Source organism: Nannospalax galili, unplaced genomic scaffold (assembly GCF_000622305.1).
Source record: "Nannospalax galili isolate Female #2095 unplaced genomic scaffold, S.galili_v1.0 scaffold987, whole genome shotgun sequence".
Lineage (NCBI taxonomy): Eukaryota > Metazoa > Chordata > Mammalia > Rodentia > Spalacidae > Nannospalax > Nannospalax galili.
In genome coordinates, this window is record NW_008356046.1 from 564,968 (window position 1) to 572,680 (window position 7,713).

Consider the following 7,713-nt stretch of genomic DNA (forward strand, 5'->3'; position numbering starts at 1 on the left):
AAAGAAAGCTGGTCATGACGCCACATACCTGCAGTCCTAGCAACTGAAGGCCAATCTGAGCTATAAATGAGAACTTTCAAAATAAATGAATAATATGAAGAAGTAAATGTGAGACAATAAAAAGAAATTGCAATCTGATAGATATAATCTATAGTGAAATATAGATCTATATATTTATCTGTCTATGTTGTATATTCTACACAAGTGAAATATCCATTAGGCTGTTAAGAGAAAGACCACTTTCCCTAAAATTCTGCACATAGTTTCTTATCATTTTGCATTTCTCACTGAAAAACACATAAACTAAATGTTTCAGCTAGCTTTTACTACATAACAAATACTCCCAAAAGTTGCAGGAAAAAATAAGAGTTTATTCCCTGGTGACCTGGGTAAAACGGCTCCTCCTGGTGCAAGTTGGCATTGCTTGTGGGATGAGAAGTTCCAGCAAGATGGAGCCTGTCACCCGCAGACAAAGGGTGTCCTTCTGCCAAGGGACAGTCTGAGCTTTCCTTCAGCACAGCATCTGGGACCTGGAAACAAAAGCTGACCTTCCACGTTCCTTCAGGGGCTCGACCTGGAAACACAGCGTTGCTGCTGTGAGTGGTACTGGCCAGAGCAAATCACAAAGCCAGTCCAAACTGACGGAGAGGGAAACAGACTGGCTTTGTATGGGAAGGACATGAGAGTGTGAGTGGGGAGACGTCAGTGGTGGTCTTTGGAAGCAATCCGACACATTGGTTAATGTGTACGAATGTTTCATCTTCCTCTAGGCAGAGAGCACTCACTGTCTTCTCAGTCGGGGCATTCCTGAGGAAAACCTATTGCCAGAGTTTTGTTCTTACCTAAGAATAGATTAGCCAGAGTCTGAGGATATGGAGAATAGCAATTAGCTGAGCATTTAAAGATCAATACCTACAAGGCTTTTCTCTATATTTTCACTATGGTCGTTGGACCAAATGACATTATTTTCTTGTGTTTTTTATTTTAATTACATATTTTTATTTTTATTTACTTATGAAAGAGAGAGAGAGAGAGAGGAGAGAGAGAGACATGTGCAGGTCAGAGGACAACTTGTGGGAATCAGTTCTCTCCTTCCACCACATGGGTTCTGAGGATGGAACTCGGGTTGTCCGGCTTGGTGGTAAACAGCTTTACCTGCTGAGCCATCTCACTGGTCCAAGATGTTCTTTTCTTAATACCTGAGTAGTGGGCATGGTGACACAAGCATGTAATCCCAGCACTTGTGAAGAAGAGACAGAAGGACCATCAGCTCAAGGCCAGCCAGGGCTACATAGTGACACGCTATCTCAAAAAAAGCCTTTGAAAATACAAGTTATTTGCTTATTCAATACTAATACTCCTTAAGATAATCTGCAACTATGTCTAAAGAATTTATTAGTAGTATGGGACATCCCATGCTAATAAATGAAATGAAAGAACTCATAAGGTAGATGGCCTCTGTTCAGCACACGTAACTAAACTCATCCTTGCTCTTCTTGTGTTTCCTAGCTCTGGGAAAGGTGCTAATCTTTCAATCAGCGATTTTTAAAAAGACAGATCGTCTTTTTGTTGTTACTCTTCTGAAATGGTCCTACGGCTCAGGCTGGCCTGGAACTCACTCCATAGTCCAGGTAAGCCTCAAACTCATAGCAATCTACCTGCTTCAGCCTCCTGAGTGCTGGGATTACAGGCATCAGGCAAACTTAGGTTGTTCCTCTTGATTGATCTAAGTCACTCAGAAATTTGTAAAAATTTATCCTTTAATGCTGCTTCTTCCAATTCTCTCAAATCTTTGGAACCTCAGCTACATGGTTAAGTTTTTACCCACATTATCCTGTTGTTACATATATTAAGAGGAAGTACTATAAGGAAAAGTCCACAAGTGTTTTTTATAAAACTAAGTTAGCCTCTACCCTGCGAAGTAGGACTTTTATGTTGATAGCATCCTTACACATACTAGCTCAAACTGGAAACAAAGTAATGTTCATTAACAGAAGAGTGAGATAAAGCATTTGGGTATTCTCATACAGCATAGATGACACTCAAAAATATTATTCTGGGGCCTGGAGAGATGGCTCAGCAGTTAAGACCACTTGCTTTTACAGAGGACTGGGGTTTGATTCCCTGCACCTACATAGTGGTAGCAACCATGTTGCAGTTCCAGGGCATCCGATGCCCTCTTCTGATCTCTACCTTCTTCTGACTTCTGTGGGCATTACACGACCCGGGTGTACTTACAGACATTCAATCAAAACACTCATACACATAATGTAAAATAAAATAAATATTATTCTGAATGAAAATAATTTACATTAAAGGATATCTGCTTTAATATTTCATTTGTATGATTGTTTTCTGGAATAATCAGAATTTGCATACAGAATAAGGACGAAACAATGGCAGCCTGTAGGAGTGGACTTGAAGAGGGAGTATGAGTGATCAAGAAGGCTATAAGTAAAGGAGATGGTTTATACCTCAATTATTACACAAATGGTACATTAACACTTGTTAATTTCACTGTATATAAGTTTTACTTTATAAAGAAATCATAGCTGTTTTATTTATAATGTACATAATATTGTATACAAATCTGGATCTAGTTTATGTGCTTTTTGCAAGGTAAATAAAAGAATGTGCTCTTCATCATTTGGGTATAAAGAGTATTAATATCTGCAACTCAGTTTGAAATTATCTAAAAATAAGATAAATTGATAAATGACAGCGTGTTTTAAAACAAATGTAAGAAAAATTTTACAACAGTAAAATCTGATATATTCTATATAAAATTTTTCAACTTTATGCTGGAAAACAAGTAAAATAAAATGGAGGAAGGCTCTTCCTTCATGGCTTCCTGTTCCTTTCTTGGGTTTTGATTCTATTTTTCCATCTTCAATTATTTTGAACTTTTTTCATATTTCTTATGCTTGCCTAAAGACTGAGCTTGTACTCTGTGTTTGAAGTCCCTCACTCATGGTGACGTGCTTCCTTGTAAAACTGTCATTGTACATTCTAAACTTGCATTTATTAAAATGGCCTAGACTAAGGGTATTTTCTTCCAGACAGATTTTTCTTTTTCCTTTTTCATCTTTGTGTTCCAAGATAATTTTTATCTTAAAACATTGAAAAAAAATTGATCCTCCAGCAACCCACCTGACAACCCTTTCTATTCCATTATTCCTCTGTGCCCTTTATATCACTGCACTCGCTCTCCCCTACCATGATGCCTCTCTCCCATGGTCCCTTACTCATGCCACATGGCCCATAATTAATATAAATGCTTATTGAGTTCATGATTTTTATTTCAAATTGAAATATTTAAAAAGTATAAACTAGCTGGGCGTGGTGGTGCACGCCTTTAATCCCAGCACTCGGGAGGCAGAGGCAGGCAGATCTTTGTGAGTTTGAGGCCAGCATGGTCTACAAAGTGAGTTCCAGGACAGCTGGGGCTACAAGGAGCCCCTGTCTCAAAAAGACAAAAATAAATAATAAATAAATAAATGTATAAATTAAACATTACTACTAATACGATTCAAAATCTTTTTTGTATTTTTAAAGTTTAAACATTTCCATTTATTCAGTATAAACTTTCGTTTTACCCATCACTGCTCTATGCTACTTAAGTGCATGCATTTAAATAGAGATCTCTGCAAAGAAGGAAGGGCAAAAGAACGCAAAGACATGATAGCCGTAGGGCATTCCATCAGAGGCATACAAACTTTAACCTAAATGATACGCATTTAACATTTTCTCTTTTTTATACTTTTTATTGAATTTTGTGCATTTCGTATAATACATCTTAATCATATTTAGACCTCCTCCATTACCTGTACCCTCATAGCTGCCCCCACTGCTTTTCATGCATTCTGTCATATATGCTAAGGCCTATCAAGTCAAGCTTGTGTCCCCAAATGGCCCTTGGTGTAAATTCACCCACTGGAGCCTGGTCAACCTATGTAGTGTCAATGCCTTAAATACCATCTCTCCCTCACCCAACAGTGATCATTTGCCAGTAGTTCCTCAGGTAAGGTTGGAGCTTCTATGCTGGGTTTTTGTATGGTTTGAGTTTGCATGGTCCTGTGCATGCTGGCACCATTGTTGTAAGTTCACATGAGCAAGTTCCCAGACACCTAGAAAACTCTGTTTCCTTGGGACCATCTACCACCCCTGACTCTTACAGTCTTTCTGTCCCTTCTTCTGCAATGGTCCCTGAGCCTTGTGTGGTTGAGGTTTAATATAGGAGTCCTATCCAGGGATACAAATGTTACAGTTTCTTATTCTCTACATTTTGGCCAGTTATAGTTTTCTGTGTTAATCACCATCTGTTGCTTCACTGGTGAGAGCTGAGAGATGCATTAATAGTTTCTCTGCCCCCTGTTCCACTGTGTTCCCAGAGTTTTAGGGGTAGAGGTTGCATTGTAGATGAGTCATTTAGGGTTGGGCATCTCACAGATACTTAGTCTCTGCATGTGACCTGTTGTGGAACTCTGTAATTAGTTCTCACAAAGTGCAAATTTTGTCATAATTAATTTATAGACAAGATAATTTAGCCTTAATAAAGTTGAATAAATTTCCCAAGGTCAGACATCTAGCAAACAGTAGATTTGAGTCTCAGACAGAGTTCTTTGATTCTAGAGCTCACATTACCATATAAATTATTAAGATGAACTAAAAATGTAGAGACTGAATACATGAATAATTAAGATATAAATCAAGTTGATATTTTCAAACTCTGTAGTAACAACTCCCATATAAAATGCATATTGTTCTTCTGTACATTAAGGGGACAAAAATGTTTCCAGCAAATTTTGGACTCAGAGAAAATATGTATGTAATATAGAGTTCATACAAAGGCCTGAAGAACTAGATAGAGTTGAAAATTTTGAGTTAAAAAAAGAGCAACATAGGGGCTGGAGTGATAGATCAGTCTGTGACGTGCTTGTCTTACAAGCATAAGGATCTCAGTTTGATGCCTTGAACCCACATTTAAAAAAAAAAAAAAAACCCAGATATAGTGGCACATGCTTTTAATGTCAGTCCCAGGGAACAAAGGCCAGTCAGCTTAGCCTACTTGGCAAGATCCAGACCAAAAATGGACAGTGCTTAAGGAGCAAAATCTATGGTGTCCTCTAGCACACACACATAAACACACACACACACACACACACACACACACGCACACATGCACGCATGCACGGTAAAATCCAGAGAATGTTTCCAACTTACAATATACCTATGTTGAAAAATTCTGAGTAGGGGTGGGGGAGATTTATCCAAATTAATACTAAGAATGATTTGGGACTTACAAAAGAAAATAGGAATATTATTGTGGTGTGGATTTCTCCAGTATTGTAATTTTTTGATAAAATTTTCACTATCACTACAAAGATATTTTATAAATATACACAAACAGGCACACAACACATATAGCACTTCAACCAGGGACAGACCACATAGATGAATTTGTTCTTATGATTATGAGGGAGTTGAAAAATTCCTATTGCCTAGTGTTTTTACTATACCTTTTCTGTTTAGATATGTTTGGATACACAATACTTGCCACCATATTGCAATTTCCCACTGTATTTAAGAAAGTGATGTTATGAAGGCTTATAGTCCAAGACTAATTGTTGTACATACATCCTAGATACCAGTAGACTAGACCACCTAGGTTCATCTAATTATCTTCCATGATGTCTGCAGAATGATTTCCCTTTGCTAAGTGATGCACAACCACATTCACATGCTCTAAGCTGTCCACAGTGGCTTTCATTTCTATTACATTTAATAGAGGCCATAATATGGCAGAATTTCCTTTCTAACCTAATATAAATTATTTTCCGTCTTGACAACCAGGGTTTCCTACATCCAATTTGGCCTTTTCCTATCTCCCCTTGCTCAGACTTTGCTCCTCTCAGAATCTTTCCTGGTCTCTTCTTATATTCCCCTGTTAAAAGCCTAGACACTGTTGGGCTGGGAATATGATTCCTTTGGTAAAGTATTTGCTGTGCTAGCATGAGAACCTGAGTTTGGATCCTCAGAACCCATGTAAAAGCTGGGTATTGCCATGTATGCCTGTAACCCCAGCATTGGGAAGCCAAGACAGGAAGACCTCACTGGCCAGACAGTCTAGACAGTCAGTGAGCTCCAGTGAAAGATCCTGTCTCAGAGAATAAGGTGGTTGGAGGAGGGCACCAAACATCACCCTATGGCTTCCATACATACATGCCCATGCTCACACATACACACTCAGACACATGCACGTGCACACATACACCACACATTAATTCATTCATTAATTGGTAGATTGGTTGATTGATTGATTGATTGATTGATTGGTTGATTGATTGATTGATTGATTGATGAGGCCTACAATTGTTTAAGGTTCAGCTCCAGCTCTAACACACTGGTAAAGTATTTCTTGATTCTTTATCCAGTCCTAATCTCCTGAGTTTTACTTACTTCTAACTTTGGCACAGGTGATACGTACCTTGAAGCAAATGGTATTCTTCAATGTCACAGGCTTTTTTTGTCTGACTGGCTGAAGCGTGAGGCCTGCCTTTATCAAAATTTTCCAAAATCAACAATTTTTATACTAAATTTCATCACCATTCATTCACAATTCACTTTTTTATTTATTTAATTTTTTATTTAATAACCACATGATTAGAAGAAGCATTTCATTACAGCTTTAACATATTCAGTAACAATTTCCAGAGCAAGGATACTTCTATTTCAAAAGTGACTGTAAACTTTTAGGTTCACAGTTGAATTAATAAAGTTATACAGTGTTGAACTGAGTATAAACCCTGTAAGACATAAAATTGAATGAGTTTTTACCCTTTAAAGAAGATCTCCATTTCATTTTAAAATATGCCGATTCCTACATTTTTAATGCTACTAATGCTTAGATGTTTGCACATGTATCTTTAATCTCTAAGGATCTGATTACTACTAGTCACAGTTGGTTACACTCCAATCCTTGGCACCTGAGTATGGATATAAAGTCATCAGATAGATTTCAATGGTAATGTTTATCAGCTCTACTAATTAACATGAAGTAAATTCTTATGCTTCCTCCTCAAATATGTCTTTTTCTTTGTTGATTTTTTGTGTGTGTATATCATACAGAATATTCCACACAATCTTATTCATCTAAATACCCACTTCCCAAATGGCACCCTTCCACAGTCTCCCCTCCCCCCACTGGAGCCCATATAATCTGTCACCCCTGTTACTGTCCACTGCGTTGTTGGCACCCCCAGCCATTCCCCAGTGATTGTCCATCTGCTGAATCTAGTCAGCCTATCTTGAGAGCCTTCTTTTAGGAAGATCAGCTGTTCCTCATCTAGCAGCAATCAGTTGTTAATATTCCTTTAGATAAGATCGGGGTCTGCTGTTCATTTTCCCAGTTCTATGTTGTGTTACTGTCTGGGAGTCTTTTGGGCCACCCTGGCCAATAACTCAAAGGAAGGTATCTCCTGTCTGGCATTGTTTCTTACTATGTAGCCTTTAGCTATAAATATGGACACTTAAAAAATTATATTGATCCCATTAATCTTTGGCTGTACTTTCCTTTTCAGTGTTTAAGACCCTACAGTTGGCCCAGATAAAATAATTTATTTTTACTCTTAAGGTCAATTGAGGATCTGTTCCTCAGGGGTCACAAGGGCTTGGGAGGAGCCCCTGGCTCCATTCTTTTACCAGTTCTGCCTA